Below are 19213 nucleotides of genomic sequence, written 5' to 3'. Positions count from 1 at the left end.
TTAAACCTTTTAGAGATTTTTTAAATGCTTTGCTTATTCCCATAGCAAAAATTTAGTTTATTTTCCTGGCTGGTCTACCACCCATCACCTGGACACACACACACACATATACATATATACCTGACTGTGTGTGTACTAATATGCAATATATATACATATATATATATTGCATATTAGTACACACACAGCCAGGCACACAGCATTTTCTTTTTTTGTTTTGTTATTGTGGAACAATGCACTTGGATGAGGATAGGGAGCATGGGATACCCCAGAACTGTAGAACATGAACAACTTTAGCACTACTAGTAGGGATGAGCCGAACACCCCCCGGTTCGGTTCGCACCAGAACCCGCGAACGGACCGAAAGTTCGCACGAACGTTAGAACCCCATTGACGTCTATGGGACTCGAACGTTCGAAATCAAAAGTGCTCATTTTAAAGGCTAATTTGCATGGTATTGTCCTAAAAAGGGTTTGGGGACCCGGGTCCTACCCCAGGGGACATGTATCAATGCAAAAAAAACTTTTAAAAACGGCCGTTTTTTCGGGAGCAGTGATTTTAATGATGCTTAAAGTAAAAAAAAAAAAGTGAAATATTCCTTTAAATATCGTACCTGGGGGGTGTCTATAGTATGCCTGTAAAGTGACGCGTGTTTCCCATGTTTAGAACAGTCCCTGCACCAAATGTCATTTTTAAAGGAAAAAATCTCATTTAAAACTGCTTGCGGGTTTAATGTCATGTCGGGTCATGGCAATATGGATGAAAATCAGTGAGACAAACGGCATGGGTACCCCCCAGTCCATTACCAGGCCCTTTGGGTCTTGTATGGATATTAAGGGGAACCCCGCACCCAAATTAAAATAAGGAAAGGTGTGGGGCCACCAGGCCCTATATACTCTGAACAGCAGTATACAGGCGGTGCAAACAAGACAGGGACTGTAGGTTTGTTGTTAAGTAGAATCTGTTTGTAATTTTGAACATTTTTAACGTGTTTAGCTCCAGCCAAAAAATCTTTTCTAAGCTTTTTGGAAAACATAGGGAAGGGTTATCACCCCTGTGACATTTGTTTTGCTGTCTTTCCTCCTCTTCAGAAGATTTCACCTCACTTTTTTGTCCCAATGAAAAATGTTTTTTGAAAATTTGGGTTTTTTTGTGGAACAAGGATTGGAAAGCATCAGTGGAAAGGAGAAATTGTTTTCCCATATTAACTCTTACAGGAGAGAATTTCCCTTCCTAGGGGTAGATTTCATCTCACTTCCTGTTGTCTCCTTCCGTTTGCAAGTAGGAGTCGTTTGTAAGTTAGATGTTTGAAAGTAGGGTCCTGCCCTATATACTCAGCAGAAATTTGGGCCTTAGGTGTTGCTGTGGCCACAACACTGTAAGCCCTCACAGGGCCCTGCTGTGAAATATTAGATCAAGAATTGTAATTACATGCCCCTGTTGAACAGGAGCTGAAAAATTAGGCCTTAGGCACTGGTGCTGGTGCCACAACACTGCAACCCCTCACAGACACTCTAGTTGGAACGCAGGAACGAGCCCTGCTGCAAATTATTGCTTCAAAAATTGTAATTACACGCCCCTGTTAGACAGGGGCAGAAAAATTGGGCCTTAGGCACTGGTGCTGGTGCCACAACACTGCAACCCCTCACAGACACTCTAGTTGGAACGCAGGAACGAGCCCTGCTGCAAAGTATTGCATCAAAAATTGTAATTACACGCCCCTGTTAGACAGGGGCAGAAAAATTGGGCCTTAGGCACTGGTGCTGGTGCCACAACACTGCAACCCCTCACAGACACTCTAGTTGGAACGCAGGAACGAGCCCTGCTGCAAAGTATTGCATCAAAAATTGTAATTACACGCCCCTGTTAGACAGGGGCAGAAAAATTGGGCCCTAGGCACTGGTGCTGGTGCCACAACACTGCAACCCCTCACAGACACTCTAGTTGGAATGCAGGAACGAGCCCTGCTGCAAAGTATTACATCAAAAATTGTAATTACACGCCCCTGTTAAACAGGGGCTGAAAAATTGTGCCTTAGGCACTGGTGGTGGCGCCCAGAACCAAAAATGTTCTTACAAGCTATCAGCGTGATGATTGAGGAGGAAGAGGATAATTACTCAGGGATAGTCACTCAGCATCAGCATAGGCAGTCTTTGAAGGGATCTGAGATTTCAAAAAAAATTATTCGGTTACATCAGCATCAGGTGCTTGGTAGCTGGTGGTGATCCAAGACTCATTCATTTTTATGAAGGTCAGCCGATCGACCGAGTCGGTGGACAGACGCACCCTGTGATCGGTTACCACGCCTCCAGCAGCACTGAATGTGCGTTCCGAAAGAACGCTGGATGCAGGACAGGCCAGTAGCTCAATTGCATACTGTGCAAGCTCTGGCCAGTGATCCATCCTCAAGACCCAGTAACCCAGAGGATTTTCGGTGGGAAAGGTGTCCAAGTCTGATCTTGCCCCTAGGTATTCCTGCACCATGTAAAACAGACGCTGGCGATGGTTGCTGGAACCGATCATACCTTGGGGCTGCGGACCAAAAAATTGTCTGAACGCATCGGTCAGACGGCCACCTTCTCCACCGCTCCTTCTTTGACTGACCGAAGCCTCAGCAACACGTTGTCCAGAAACAGGAGTTTGTAACCTCCCAGTCTCTGGGAACGCGTTGCACAGACCTTTCTGCAAGGCCTCCCGAAGATGTTTCATCCTCTGCTCCCTCTGCGATGGCAAGATAAGGTCCGCAACCTTACCCTTGTAACGTGGATCAAGGAGGGTTGCCAGCCAGTATTGGTCCTTCTCCTTGATACCACGAATACGAGGATCCTTACGCAGGCTTTGCAGGATCAGGGAGGCCATGCAGCGTAGGTTTGCTGAGGCATTCGGTCCGGAGTCCTCTGGGTCACTAAGAACGACATGGTCCGCAGCCACCTCCTCCCAGCCACGTACAAGTCCATGTGTTTCTTGGGACTGATCCCTTAAAGACTGCTGCTGATGCTGAGTGCCAGGCTCCACCTCCATACTGACACAATCTTCCTCCTCCTCCTCTTCCTCCTCGTCCTCTTCCTGTGTGATCGGCGGGCACGCAGGAACACTGTCTGGATAAAGGGGGCCTTGAGAGCTAAGGAAGTCCTCCTCTTCCTGCCTCTGTTCTGCCTCAAGTGCCCTGTCCATTATTCCACGCAGCGTGTGCTCCAACAGGTGGACAAGGGGGACAGTGTCACTGATGCATGCACTGTCACTGCTCACCATCCTCGTGGCCTCCTCGAATGGTGACAGGACAGTGCATGCATCCCTGATCATGGCCCACTGGCGTGGGGAAAAAAAACCAAGCTCCCCTGACCCTGTCCTGGTGCCATAGTCGCACAGGTACTCATTGATGGCCCTCTGCTGCGTGTGCAGCCGCTGCAGCATGGCCAACGTTGAGTTCCACCTGGTGGGCATGTCACAGATTAGGCGGTTCTTGGGCAGGTTAAACTCCTTTTGGAGGTCCGTCAGCCGAGCACTGGCATTATATGACCGGCGGAAATGCACACAGACTTTCCTGGCCTGCCTCAGGACATCCTGTAAGCCCGGGTACCTGCCCAAGAACCGCTGCACCACCAAGTTAAGGACGTGAGCCAAACAGGGCACATGGGTCATTTGTCCCTGTCGGAGGGCAGAGAGGAGGTTGGTGCCATTGTCGCAAACCACCATTCCTGCCTTAAGTTGGCGTGGCGTCAACCACCTCTGAACCTGCCCCTGCAGAGCTGACAGAACCTCTGCCCCAGTGTGGCTCCTGTCCCCCAAGCACACCAGCTCAAGCACCGCATGGCATCTTTTGGCCTGCGTACTTGCGTAGCCCCTTGAACGCCTACGGAGCACCGCTGGTTCCGAGGAAGAGGCCATGGAGGAAGAAGAAGAGGAGGGGGTGGAGGAGAGAGGTGTGTCACAATCAGCATTTTGGAGGCGTGGTGGCAGAACAACCTCCAACACTACTGCACCTTGTCCTGCATCCTTCCCAGCTGCCAGCAGAGTCACCCAATGCGCCGTGAAACTTAGGTAACGTCCCTGTCCATGCCTGCTGGACCATGAGTCAGCGGTAATATGCACCTTACCGCTGACCGCCCTGTCCAGCGAGGCATGGACATTGCCTTCCACATGCCGGTAGAGAGCCGGAATCGCCTTCCGTGAGAAAAAGTGGCGTTTGGGTACCTGCCACTGAGGAACCGCACATTCCACAAACTCACGGAAGGGGGCAGAGTCTACCAACTGAAAAGGCAGCAGTTGAAGTGCTAGCAATTTTGCCAAGCTAGCATTCAACCGCTGGGCATGTGGATGGCTGGGAGCAAACTTCTTTCGGCGGTGCAGCAGCTGGGGCAGGGAAATTTGCCTGGTACAATCTGACGTCGGTGTACCAAAAGCAGATTGCCCACAAGTACTTGGCTGTGACACACCTAATTCTACACCTTCATTCCTCTCACTGCAGGTCTCAGAGAGGACTGAAGGTCTAGTGGGGTTGGAAATCTCAGCTGATGAGGAGCAAGGAGAGATCCTCTTTGTTCTTTGGTGTGGGTCTTTTAGATACGCTTGCCAACGAACTGCATGGCAGGTCAACATATGTCTGGTCAAGCATGTGGTACCCAAGCGGGAGATATTTTGGCCACGCGAGATACGCTTGAGACATATGTTGCAAATAGCAGCGGTGCGATCTGATGCACTCGTCTCAAAAAAGGCCCACACCAAAGAACTTTTTGAATAACGCGCAGAGACTGCAGCGCCCTGCACATGTGGAGCTTTGGGGTGTGATGCAGTCAATGTGTTGCCCTTAGGCTGGCCCCTGGAGGGCATCCTGCCTCGTTGGTGATGTGCTGCCGCCTCCTCCTCCTCCTCCTCCTCCTCCTCCTCCTCCTCCTCCTCTCTCCTATCAGGCACCCACGTTGAGTCAGTGACCTCATCATCCCCTCCCTCCTCATCACTGGAGCAAACCTGGCAGTATGCTGCAGCAGGGGGAGCATGACTGCCAGATTGCTGTCCTTCTTGGGCACCCCCTCTGTCCGCGCTCATGTTACTGCCTTCATCGAGCTCAGTATCGTCATCAGAGCCTTCCAAACGCTGGGCATCCTCCTGGAGCATGTACCCAACACTGTGGTCAAACAGTTCGAGGGAATCCTCATGAGGACATGGTGGAGCTAGGGAAGGAGTCACTGATGACATTGAGCTGAGGGAAGAGGCCGCTGCTTTGCCAGACAAAGCACCCTGGGCATGGGTGAGAGAGGATGAGGAGGATGAGGACGGCTTGGTCATCCACTCGACCAAGTCTTCCGCATGTTGCGGCTCAACATGGCCAGCTGCCGAAAAAAAGGCCAAGCGTGTCCCATGGCCACGTGCTGATGAGGATGCACCGTCTCCACGACCAGCACTAGACACAGAGCCTGCTTGCCCTCTCTTATTGGCTTGTGACTGTCTGCCTCTCCTTCTTGGCCTTCCAGACATACTAATGGCCTGTAGCTGCACTAAGCTGGGATAGAACACCTGTAATTTTCTTCAAGTAGCTTTATATACTGTAACCAGACAAGCCTGCCTGTCAGTAGGAAGATAACAGGAACGGATCTAGCTGAACACTGTGAGCAGGACGCACTGTACTAAATGTAAATAGTCTAGCTGCCTGACCGTGGTACTAATAGGATCAAATAGAACACCTGTAATTTTCTTCAGGTAGCTTTATATACTGTAACCAGACAAGCCTGCCTGTCAGTAGGAAGATAACAGGAACGGATCTAGCTGTACACTGTGAGCAGGACGCACTGTACTAAATGTAAATAGTCTAGCTGCCTGACCGTGGTACTAATAGGATCAAATAGAACACCTGTAATTTTCTTCAGGTAGCTTTATATACTGTAACCAGACAAGCCTGCCTGTCAGTAGGAAGATAACAGGAACGGATCTAGCTGTACACTGTGAGCAGGACGCACTGTACTAAATGTAAATAGTCTAGCTGCCTGACCGTGGTACTAATAGGATCAAATAGAACACCTGTAATTTTCTTCAGGTAGCTTTATATACTGTAACCAGACAAGCCTGCCTGTCAGTAGGAAGATAACAGGAACGGATCTAGCTGAACACTGTGAGCAGGACGCACTGTACTAAATGTAAATAGTCTAGCTGCCTGACCGTGGTACTAATAGGATCAAATAGAACACCTGTAATTTTCTTCAGGTAGCTTTATATACTGTAACCAGACAAGCCTGCCGGTCAGTAGGAATTTAACAGGAACGGATCTAGCTGAACACTGTGAGCAGGACGCACTGCACTAAATGTAAATAGCAGGAACGGATCTAGCTGAACACTGTGAGCAGGACGCACTGCACTAAATGTAAATAGTCTAGAAGATAACAGGAACGGATCTAGCTGAACACTGTGAGCAGGACGCACTGCATTAAATGTAAATAGTCTAGATAGAAGATAACAGGAACGGATCTAGCTAAACTGAATACAGTGTATATATATATATGCAACACCTGGGATGCATATATATACACAATACACTGTAAGTGCAGCTAACTGACTGACTGTTCTGCCTAATCTATCTAACTCAAATCAAATGACACTGTCTCTCTCTCTCTCTATCTCTCAGCACACCGGAACACACACTACACAGGGCCGCCGTGCAGGCGGCCTTATATAGTGTGGGGTGTGTACTAAATGCCCTGAGCCGTAATTGGCCAAAGCCACCCTGGCTTTGGCCAATTACAGCTCTCTCTACTGACAGCGCTGTGATTGGCCAAGCATGCGGGTCATAGTGCATGCTTGGCCAATCATCAGCCAGCAATGCACTGCGATGCCGCAGTGAATTATGGGCCGTGACGCGCCACACGAATTTAGCGCGAACGGCCCATAACGTTCGCAATTCGGCGAACGATCGAACAGCCGATGTTCGAGTCGAACATGGGTTCGACTCGAACACGAAGCTCATCCCTAACTACTAGCTTTCTGGCTGTGCTTGTCCATCTCTTGACAAAAGACTTGTACACCTTCAGCTGCACCTGTACAACACCCGGCGTTATTGCACCTCTGCTTGGCTGCAGTAATGGCTTCCTTGCAGTAGAGCTCAGGTAGGTTCAGATTAGGATCCAAACATCCTTTGTTGCACATTGTAATGGCAACAATCTGGGACTTAGTTTCACACGTGTGATTGACCCTGATTGTTTTCTGCACCTTGAACTGTTGCATGAAGCCGGTTCCATTGTCACCAGTAATCACTCCAAGCTGGTTGGTGGCAACTCTTACCTACATTATGCTAGTTGCTACCATACGGCAGGAAAAAATAACATACCCAAAGGCCAGTTCCTTAGGGAACTGTTCCAAAAGGCAGGACTGTAAATCCCAAAGCCATATATTGCTGGACAAATTCAGAGAGAAAGGGTATCCATATGACCTCCTTCAGGATGCATTTGAGTCTTGTTTAGATGACCGCTCCTATATTATGATCAGTAGAGCCCCTCTTTCCAAAAATAGTGCCAGATTTATCACAGGGTTCAACAACAGTTTTAAAACAATTGCCAGTGTCATTAAGAAACCTTGGCATATCCTTCGATCTGAACCCACTTTGGGCCCTCATCTTCCTGATGTACCCCAAGTGATGTATAGAAGGGCTCATACACTGAAGAACCTGGTCCCACTGAGTATCCCCAAAAAGACTGTACTCAAAAAACCAACAGATATTAGAGGTTATTTTGATAGTCGGGTAGAAATTTACCAGTGCAGGAAAAGAGGCTGTTTCACTTGTCAATCTGTCCCACATGGTCCTACCTTACTGATAGTTCTGGGAAAGTCTATTCCATAAGACAATTTACTTGCTCGACCCAATATGTTGTATAGGTTTTGAAATGTCCCTGTAATATATTCTATGTGGGATGAACCATATGCACTTTGCGCACTAGAGTGGGCGAACATCGCCTGTCTCTCAAGGAGGCAAAGGAAAAGCATAATATTCCTTGTCACTTATCTACCTTTTATGAGAAGAACTATAAAGTTCTGACAGTCGTGGCGATCAAACTTATCCCTAAGGGGTCTCTCACGGACAATGAAAGATTCATGCTGTTATGTAAGAGAGAGACCATGTGGATAAATAAGCTCAGTACACTCTCTCCCCATGGCCTGAATGAGGAGCTGGACATTCATACGTTTGTATAATTAGGGTTAAGCAGTTTAAAACATCAAGTCTGAATAAACAGCATGATCTGCAACAACAAAAAAAAAGAAATAAACAAAGAGAAACAAAGGATGCTCACAGTAGGAAGGCGGAAAAGAGAGGTGGGGTGAAGGGCAGGGGAGTGAGCATCAGGGACATTTTATGATTTCAAAAGGGTGGTAAGCTTGATGTATTTCTCTTTACGGACCTCAGGTTCTTCAGTCAACCATTGCATCTGTTTTAAACCTTTCCCCGTTGTTTGTGCTTCTGTAGTAGATCTAGGACAGCACTTCTGGAAACACTTGCCTGCCACACGCTTTGGTTGCTTGATGTTAAAAATAATGACGCAGGATAGACAACATGTGTCCAAGAATTGACACATATGTCACAACCACTTCTTTTTAATGTAGTTGTCCTTTGCCCACTTTTTTCACACTACACAGCTGTTCAGTTAATCACTTTGGTCCAACATATGCACTGGGGGAGATTTGCTAAAACTGGTGCACAAAAAATCTGGTGCAGCTGTGCATAGTAACTAATCAGCCTCTATGTTGTTTTGTCAAAGCTTAAAGCTCTTTTAATGACTTGAGGTTATTTTACCTTAAGGTAAAGAACCTTCTGGGAGCAGCCCCCCCCCCCCCACCCCCACTCCCCACTTACCTGGGCCCCATCTCGATCCAGCGATGTGCCTGAGAGCAGTAGCTCTCCCGGGTCTCTCTCTACTCATTAGCTCACACAGCAGCTGCTGCTGTAAATCATGGGTAGTGAGACAATGAGGAGAGCAGGGGGCTGGACCGAGCTACGCTCTGTGTGTCAATGGAGCTCAGGAGCAAGCCCACTTGAGTGTCGCCATAGCAAGAGGCTTGCTATTGCGGGCACTTGGCAGGAGGGAAGGGGGCCAGAACCCAAAAAGAAGAGGATTGGGGCTACTCTGTGCAAAATACAGAGCAGCTAAGTATAATATGTTTTTTTTTTTATTCTTTCACTTTAATTGAACAAGCTGAAGTTAGAAGCTGATTACTATGAACAACTGTACCAGATTATGTGTGCACTTTTAGTAAATCTCCCCCATTATAGTATAAAACAGTGTCAAAATCTTGAAATTTAAAATTCGTAGTCCATGTGTAGACTTTCGAACACAGTATAGTCCCCTTCAATCCTCTGTGCAATGGACACCATATGAGACCACCCCTGGTGATAAGGAATGCCTGCTTACCAGATATACTGGACCTTCAGAAAAGCCAGTAACGCCTGTGGTTGATTCCCCTGCCAGGGCCTTTGGGTTGCAATCCGACCAAAGATCTGTGGTCCTGCAGGTGATCTCTCTCTTTCTCGATGTTAGGAATGTCCCACAGTGGGCTCTTCCCTGCTGCCACATGCCAGAGCTACAGGTGCACCTGTCCTAACATCGAGAGAGAGAGAGAGAGAGAGAGATCGCCTACAGGACCACAGATCTTTGGTCACATTGCAACCCAAAGGCCCTTGCGGGGTAATCAGCCACAAGCGTTACTGGCCTTTCCAAAGGTCCAGTGTATCTGGTAAGCAGGCATTCCTTATCACCAGTGGGGGTCTCATATAGTGTCCATTGCAGAGGGGATTGAAGGGGACTATACTGTGTCTGAAAGTCTACACATGAACTACGTATTTTAAATTTCAAGATTTTGCCACTGTTGTCTACTTATCACCCTGCTTCTCACATCACTCTTTTCCAATAAGAACTGTTTATTATTAGATGTTTTATGCTGTATATGTCAGTTACTCTACGCGACTCTGTTTTACACTATGCTGTTTTTTGTGATATCACACATTTGAGTCGCTGCTGTTTATTTAGTTTTTTACTTTTTGTCATTGTCGCGTTTTTTCTCCCATATATACTTCCCCATTATGTTACTGTTACTGATCACACTGATCATTAGCACCTGTTTGCTATATTTTCTTAGCCAAGTACTGGATTATATGCCTGCAAATTTGCAAAATTTTTTTTAACACAAACGTGGTCTACATTTTTCGTTTTATACGTTTCTATATGGTTAATACTTTGACATACTAATCCTAAGAAAAATATGCCAAATATTTTTGTGAGCTATCTCCAGTGCACCTAACAATTCATTTTGCTATAACTTTTTTTAGCTAAAGGGATGTTTCCTTTAAGTGTAAGTGAAAACACACCTGATAAAGGTGAGGCTAGAAAGCTGGGGTTAGAAAAGAAGAGTTGGAAAACCCGGATCTCTTCTTGTTGACCCTATCCTAGTGACAATATACTGTAGGACGCAAAGAAAGATCTCCTCAATACGGTCCAAGGCACAAATAGTAATAAAAAAAATCAACCTATCCAAAAAGTTTGGGCTAAAGGTTGGCTTTAAAATAAAAGTTCTCAAAGGGCTGCACAGAAATAAGCTCAGACGAGTAAGTAAATGGCTAAAGGGCTAAGAGGATTCGGAAGATCTTTAGCTGTGCTTGAACAGAACACGTGTTGTATGTGAATGTAAGTCATACAAAAATCCAAGGTAGCCAGACTTGGAAAACTCTTCACATATCTACAGGTGGGGCATCGTGATTTGTTGCATATCTCTGCACTGCGAAATGTCCCTATCAATGTATATGTGCAAGGTGACAGTAATTCCAGAGAGAGAGAAGTGGGTGGCATGAACCAGGGAACACATTGGACTGCATTTTTGCATGTGCACATTCAGAGCCAATGAGAAGAGAATACCAACTATAGGGATTTACCCATTGAAGCGTCCAGCTGCACAATATAAATGCAAAATGACAACTAAAAATGTTCAACAACTAGGTAAATGTTCCATGAAAATGTTTGTGTCTGACCAGAGTGTTCCTTAAATTAGAAGTGGGTGAAGGGGTCTGCCAGCGTATAGGAGATGGTATCTCCAAAGTGGAAGGAAAAACAGACGTTTGTATATTCTGACAACCATCAAAGTCACTTTCCCCAAGGCTGCACAGCTATTCCTGGAGGGTTTCTACAGTAGAGAGGAGAAAAGAACGCTGTGGGTGTTATCAGCTCTGCTGGGCCACTTATCTAGGCTCCAGTGACCTGCCTGGCCTGGCTTGTGTACAGATAGTGCCCGTGTTAATGCCAGCTCTTCTTCCATGCACAACATGCCAAGAGGTCTGCAAATTATTATTTATTTAGCTGGGGGGAGTATGTAGCTGGTGGAAAGAGATGGTAATAGCAGTGTAAAGAGCAAACTAGAACAACACTAAACTTGATATATACAGTATATATCTAAAAATGCAAAATAACTCATTAAAATACACATCTGTATATTGTTATCCTTACTTTGATTCATGGAGACCAATCTGGGTTCATTCCAGGTAAGGGTACAGACATAAATCTAAGGAGATTGTTTATGATATTAGGGCAGTCCAAATAAAGTACAGGGGAGGGAGTGGTGGCCTCCCTTGGTGCAGAGAGAGGGTTTGACTCCCCTTTTGCTCCTCCTTGACCCAGCCCTTTGCACTGAGACATTCTCTTTAATATAAGTGTGCTCCCTGCAGATTAATTACAGAATATTGGGGTACAGGGTGCATGCATCAAGCTCAAAAAGACATCTGAAAGCTCACATTTTTATGGCAACCTGATTGCTGACTTGTTGCTTTTGTCAGAAAGTGAGTATTTTTATTATTTTAGCAGGATAGATAGCACTGGAAGGGAACATATTTATTTTTTTCTGGCTAATCATGGCTTATTCTTTAACCACTCGACCTACATAAGGTTTACCTCCCTTTATGACTGGGCCATTTTTTTTTTGCGACACGGCACTGCTTTACTTTAATCGACAATTGCGCAGTCATGCAACACTGTACCCAAATAAAATTTATGTCCATTTTTTCCCCACAAATAGAGCTTTCTTTTGGTGGTATTTGATCACCTCTGCTTTTTTTTATTTGCACTATAAACAAAAAAGACCGCAAAATTGTAAAGAAAAAATATTTTTTACTTTCTGCTATAAAACATATCCCATAAAAAAAAATTGAAAAAAAATCTAATTTCTTCATCAATATGTATTCTGCTACGTAAAAAAAAATCCCTATAAGCGTATATTGATTGGTTTGCTCAAAGATTATAGCATCTACAAACTATAAGATTTTTTAATTTTTATTTACTAGTAATGGTGGAGATCAGCAATTTATAGCGGGACTGCAATATTGCGGTGGACAATCGGACACTAACTGGCACCTTTTTGAGAATGTACACGGCAGGTGACGGTAGGGGCCAGCACAGAGGCGGGTGGAGACAAAGAGGTGCAGGCACTAGGAAAGAGTGGATGGGTGACAATCAGGAAGGGTAGAGGGGGAAGTGCAGGGAGGCAGATCCAGGGCTGGAACAACCCAATAAGTACGTTCCATTAAGTGACATTGGTGAAATCAGTCAGGGACCAGCATTGCTGGAGCTGAGGGACTCTCCTAGCTGCCAGGGGAAGAACTTCTCCAGTGAGCGTGGGGGGGGGGGGGGGGGGGCGAAGGGGAAGCGAAGGGAAAGGAAAGACAGATTCTGGTGGTAGGGGACTCAGTTTTTAGAAGGACAGATAGGGCAATCTGTAACAAAGAAAAAATAATCATAAAGTCAGTAAATTAATATGTGAATAAGTGGAAAAAATATAATGTCCCACTGCATAAAAATATGGATGTAATCCACAAGGAAGATGATATTCCAAGAATTGGTAAAGGATTGTGTAGATCCGTGAAGAGAAGACACATCAACCAGACAGGGACATCATGGGAAGAATGGTATGTATAAATTCTTACCAGATCCTGTGGACTCCCTTGTCAGTGACAGGGAGTCAAGAAAGCAGTATGCCACCCAGGGTGTAAGGTAGGATATCCCAGTAGTTGAACCCTCCAGGCTGGACTCTGCGTGGATCTCCGGGGGTCACCAGGTAAGTCCTCACAGTGGATGACCAAAATGTGGATCCAGAGGATGGAATATCCCTCATACGACTGGAGTCAGCACTCACTCTCATTCAGATAGTATGTGGAAAGAAAAAAATGCCTCCACATAGTGCAGATAAAAAAGGGGGTGTTTTTTATTGCTGAAAAAACTTTAGAATAAAAACGTGATCACAATAGCATAAAAAAGGAATGAGCAACATGGAGGAAGATAAATCAGTCCGACGCGTTTCGACCAAAGGGTCTTCTACTGGGGCATAAGCCTTATGCCCCAGTAGAAGACGTTTTTATTGTAAAGTTTTTTTAGCAATAAAAAACACCCCCTTTTTTATCTGCACTATGTGGAGGCATTTTTTTCTTTCCACATACTATGTGAATGAGAGTGAGTGCTGACTCCAGTCTTATGAGGGATATTAAAAGTGCGAACAAAAGTCCCGGATGGCTTAACTCGTATGTAAAAATGCATATAAAAGCAAAGGAGAAGGCCTTCAAAAAATACAAGGTTGAAGGATTATCATCAGCATTCAGACTTTATAAAGAATGCAACAAGAAATGTAAGGGTGCAATTAGGGCGGATAAGATAGAACACGAATGACACATAGTGGAGGAGAGCAAAAAAATCCCAAGAAATCCTTTAAGTATGTAAACAGTAAAAAAGGGAAGACAGACCATATTGGCCCCATAAAGAATGAGGAAGGACATCTAGTTACAAAGGATGGGGAGATAGCGAAGGTATTGCATTTATTCTTCTCCTCAGTCTTCACAAGGAAATTGGGGGCTTCAGTAACCAAAACTGCAGTGTTTATCCTCATGACACAACACAGGAAGCACCTCCATGGTTAACAGAGGACAGAATTAAAATTTGACTTGGGAAACTTAACATTAATAAACCACCAGGACCAGATGGCTTGCATCTGAGGGTACTTAGGGAACTCACTCAAGTAATTGCCAGACCATTGTTCCTAATTTTTACTGACAGTCCACTGACTGGAATGGTACCAGCTGATTGGAGAAAAGCCAATGTAGCACCAATATTAAAAAAGGGCCCAAAATATGTCCCTGGGAATTACAGACCAGTTAACCTAACATCAATAGTATGCAAGCTCTTGGAGGGGATGATAAGGGACTATGTACAATATTTTAGTAATAAGAACGGTATCATTAGCAGTAATCAGCATGGATTCATGAAGAATCATTCTTGCCAAACCGATCTATTAACCTTCTATGAGGAGGTGAGTCGCCATGTAGATAAAGGAAGGCCCGTAGACGTGGTGTATCTGGATTTTTCAAAAGCATTTGACACAGTTCCCTATAAACGTTTACTGTACAAAATAAGGTTTGTTGCCATGGACCATAGGGTGAGTACATGGATTGAAAACTGGGCGAGGGCGAGTTCAGAGGGTGGTGATAATTGGGGAGTACTCGGAATGGTCAGGGGTGGGTAGTGGGGTTCCCCAGGGTTCTGTGCTGGGACCAATCCTATTTAATTTGTTCATAAGCGACCCGGAGGATGGGGTAAACAGTTCAATCTCTGTATTTGCGGACAATACCAAGCTAAGCAGGGCAATAACTTCTCCGCAGGATGTGGAAACCTTGCAAAAAGATCTGAACAAATTAATGGGGTGGGCAAGTACATGGTAAATGTAGAGGTTTAATGTAGAAAAATTTAAATAATGCATTTGGGTGGCAAAAATATGAATGCAATCTATACACTGGGAGGAGAACTTCTGGGGGAATCTAGGATGGAAAAGGACCTGGGGGTCCTAGTAGATGATAGGCTCAGAGATGGCATGCAATGCCAAGCTGCTGCTAACAAAGCAAACAGAATATTGGCATGCATTAAAAAGGGGATTCATTCCAGAGATAAAACAATAATTCTCCTGCTCTACAAGACTCTGGTCTGGCCATACCCAGAGTATGCTGTCCAGTTCTGGGCACCAGTCCTCAGGAAGGATGTACTGGAAATGGAGCGAGTACAAAGTACAAAGAAGTACAAGGAAGGACAACACAGCTAATAAAGGGTCTGGAGGATATTAGTTATGAGGAAAGGTTGCAAGCACTGAACTTATTCTCTCTGGAGAAGAGACGCTTGAGAGGGGATATGATTTCAATTTAAAAATACCATACTGGTGACCCCACAATAGGGATAAAACTTTTTTGCGGAAGTAGGTTTAACAAGACATGTGACCACTCATTAAAATTAGAAGAAAAGAGGTTTAACCTTAAACTACGTAGAGGGTTCTTTACTGTAAGAGCAGGCAAGGATGTGGATTCCCTTCCACAGACAGTGGTCTCAGTGGGGGCTATTGATAGTTTGAAAAAACTATTTGATAATAACCTGAACACTACAACATACAGGGATATACAATGTAATACTAACATATAATCACACACATAGGTTGGACTTGATGGACTTGTGTCTTTTTTCAACCTCACCCACTATGTAACTATGAGAACCAGTGATCCTAATGCAGTGATCAGTGCTAAAAATATATAATCAAAAATAAGTGCGCTTACAGCTTGTATACAAACATTGGTAACAATGATTGATTAAAAGATGAATTGTGAATTTCCGTGCATAATGGTGAAATCAAAAGTATATATCATAAAGAGTGATGCAATGAAAAGCAACTGTGAACTGTTTTCACATTATGCACGGAAATTCACAATTCATCTTTTAATCAATCATTGTTACCAATGTTTGTATACAAGCTGTAAGCGCACTTATTTTTGATTATTGATTTATGTTTACACGGATATTGGTGTTTGTTTGTGCAGCTACAGTTTTTGTTTTTTCTTTCGTTTTTTATGGTCATATTTTCTAGCGTGTTTTTTTCCCACGTTTATTAGTGCTAAAAATATGCATTGTCACTGCACTTATGACACTGGCTGGGAAGGGGTTAATCATCAGGGGCGATCAAAGGGTTAACTGTGTGCCTAGCAGGTGTTTTTTTTACTGGGGGGGGGGTGCTTTTTCTAGGGGAAGACATTCAATTGTAATTTAAGATCATTCAAAACTTAAAAAAATATAATATATAAAAAAAAATACCAATAAATTGTTCTTCATAAAACACTAAAAATCTGAATAAAAAACAGTTCACCAATAGTGAAAAAATAGTGTTCAAATTCTCTCCTACTAGCGATAATAACAGCACCACACCAACTCACGTGTACTGGTGATCCCTCTCCCCAGCAGATAAGGTACTCACCACAGTTGAATGCCTTCCACTCTCGTGGTCGGCGCAGCACACTTTTGTAAAATATCCTGCTGTTTGAATCAAAGGTGGTCCCCATACATTTCCACAGGAATCAATAATGAAATCAGTGATGGCCATTATAATGTAAAGCAGGGGTCTCCAAACTATGGCCCTCCAGTTGTTCTGGAACTACAACTCCCATCATGCCTAGTCATGTCTGTGAATGTCAGAGTTTTACAATGCCTCATGGGACGTGTAGTTCTGCAACAGCTGGAGGGCCGTAGTTTGGAGATCCCTGATGTAAAGGAAAAACAGATATCCTCCAATGGTACAGTAACCCAATATTCACAAAATTTCATTAAAAGCACGCTGAAAATCCACTCACATGTTTACAAATAAAAACTTGCATTTAGTTAAAATTTGTATGCTGTGACATCAGGTATTCTTCTCTATAGTAGTAGACTATGACCATCTCACCACCTCCAGACACTATGGTCTCTATCGATAAGTCTCTGTGTCTCCTTCCGCCTTCTGTCCTGATGTCACCAGCAGTCGGCACGTAACCACGCACCAACGCGTTTTGTCACTTCTGACTTTATCACAGGGGGTCTTGTTTACATAAGCAGACTGCTGTTCTGCCTGTGTACCAAACCATCGGCGGGTGTCGGCGGAGATAGAGTCCTCGGTACCCATCTATCGCCTCCCGCTGTGAATAGTCACAGCGGGAGCGAGCCGCCTGCAGCGTGCATTCGCGCCTCCTACCCGGAAGTGCGGAATCGTGTATATATATATATATATATAAATATATATTTGAATATAGACAATCCTTTTTTTTCTAGGTTTGGATACAGTGATGGGGATTAGAACCCCATCATATTTTTATTGTTTTGTCCCATTGGAGAGATTCACACTTTCAATTTGTCCTGGTGACCATTTTCACTGGGACAGAAAGTTGTAGGAAAGTATATGTAACAACTGTCAATTAAACTAGAAAAAAGAAGCAGGAATTCAGAGCTGTGGAGACGCATTAGTGATATCGCAACCAGTGGGTGGTATGACAGCATTAAAGCAAAAATGTACTCACCAGCGTCAGGACTGCCCTTCATGCTTGCTGTGGGTTTTAGACTCAGAGTACCAAAGCCCCTACATCAGTGTAATAGCAGACAACTAGCATTCTCTGAAGAATATCAGCTTTTATGAGAACTGATTTTCATTAACAAAAACTTCCTGTCTAAGGAAACAATGATCTGTTTAATAACAGCTGTAAATGTGTAGAACTACAGCTGCAGAGATAATATGCGTTTATAGTGACCTTTGGGAATCTGTAGTTAGGCTCCAAAGTCATCTGTTCTGATAGAGGCTGTGTGCAGTCGCAGGAAAGAATTTCAGCAAAAATTCACACGTCTGCATTATCCCTGTGACAGTTTAGCAGCAGTCTTACACAGCCTGTGATGACAGCAACACATTTTCATCAGAGGCGAGTGTCACTTGGGGCATCGCAGCCTCTTACTGGTTGCTAAGAATTCCATCGGGGCCAGAAGCGATCAGTGTCGTTTGATCAAACATTACTCATCCTGCAAATCTTGACATCGAGTGATAACGGCTGTCTCCAAACATTTACACTCACCACAAATCTGCTTCCCTAAGTTATTTTAAAGGGCAGATTGAGTCAAAACCCTGAATAAATTGGTGAATCACATTTGTAGTGTAGCACCCCCTTACCTCTAAACAGTGGCAAAGGATCTCCAGGTGGCTCGGTAGGCTAGTATTTTATCTCAGGGCAGAATACACTATATGCCAAAAGTATTGGGACACCTGCCTTTACACGCACATGAACTTTAATGGCATCCCAGTCTTAATCCGTAGGGTTTGATATTGAGTTGGCCCGCAGCTATAACAGCTTCAACTCTTCTGCGAAGGCTGTCCACAAGGTTGAGGAGTGTATCTATGGAAATGTTTGACCATTCTTCCAGAAGCACTGATGTTGACGAAAAGGTCTGGCTCGCAGTCTCCTCTCTAATTCATCCCAAAGGTGTTCTACAGAGTTGAGGTCAGGACTATGTGCAGCCTAGTCAAATTTCTCCACCCCAAACTCGCTTATCCATGTCTTTATGGACCTTGCTTTGTGTACTGGTGTGCAGTCATGTTGGAACAGGAAGGGGCCATCCCCAAACTGTGCCCACAAAGTTGGGACCATGAAATTGTCCAAAATGTCTTGGTATGCTGACGCCTTAAGAGTTCCGTTCACTGGAACTAAGGGCCAAGCCCAACCCCTGAAATGATTTCAATCAGTGCACAAAGCAAAGTCCATAAAGACATGGATGAGCGAGTTTGGGGTAGAGGAACATGACTGGCCTGCACAAAGTCCTGACCTCAAACTGATAGAACACCTTTGGGATGAATTAGAGAGGAGACTGCGAGCCAGGCCTTCTCGTCAACATCAGTGCCTGACCTCACAAATGCGCTTCTGCAAGAATGGTCAAACATTCCCATAGACACACTCCTAAACCTTGTGGACAGACTTCCTAGAAGAGTTGAAGCTGTTATAGCTGCAAAGGGTGGGCCAACTCAATATTGAACCCTATGGACTAAGACGGGGATGATGAGGCAATGAAGTGTATATGACTTTTTGTGGGTGGAAGAAATTGACCGCCAGTCACTTTAGGTAGTTTATTGAACCGATACATTCAGGGAGAGAAGTTCGTACAATCTACCGAAACTAAACAGCAACCAACCCACTCCTACAGGAAAAGACCTTGATGCCCTGTGTCTGAGTATTTATAAAGGCTCTAAGCAGCCACCTGGGCCATCCTTCCTGAGATTGGCCAGGGCTATATAAATATTTATGCTGCTCATTTGCCTTGCTCCACACCTAAGTTCCAGAGAGATTCATAGCTCTCCAAAAAGCAGAGAGCAATCAAACCTGCAGCAGGTG

General features: G+C 44.6%; 1 protein-coding gene across 1 annotated transcript in view; it reads right to left on the bottom strand.

Moving 5' to 3' along the window:
- Positions 1 to 17460, bottom strand: part of GJD3 (gap junction protein delta 3) — an 84908-nt gene extending 67448 nt beyond the window's left edge. Inside the window, exon 1 of the mRNA XM_073607985.1 lies at positions 17363 to 17460. The gene's annotated coding sequence lies outside the window, so the exon portion shown is untranslated. The remainder of the gene's footprint in view (positions 1 to 17362) is intronic.
- Positions 17461 to 19213: the final 1753 nt, after the last annotated feature.

The sequence above is a fragment of the Aquarana catesbeiana genome, linkage group LG12 (genome assembly GCF_042186555.1).
Source record: "Aquarana catesbeiana isolate 2022-GZ linkage group LG12, ASM4218655v1, whole genome shotgun sequence".
Classification (NCBI taxonomy): Eukaryota; Metazoa; Chordata; class Amphibia; order Anura; family Ranidae; genus Aquarana; species Aquarana catesbeiana.
This window is presented reverse-complemented; position numbering and strand designations above follow the sequence as displayed.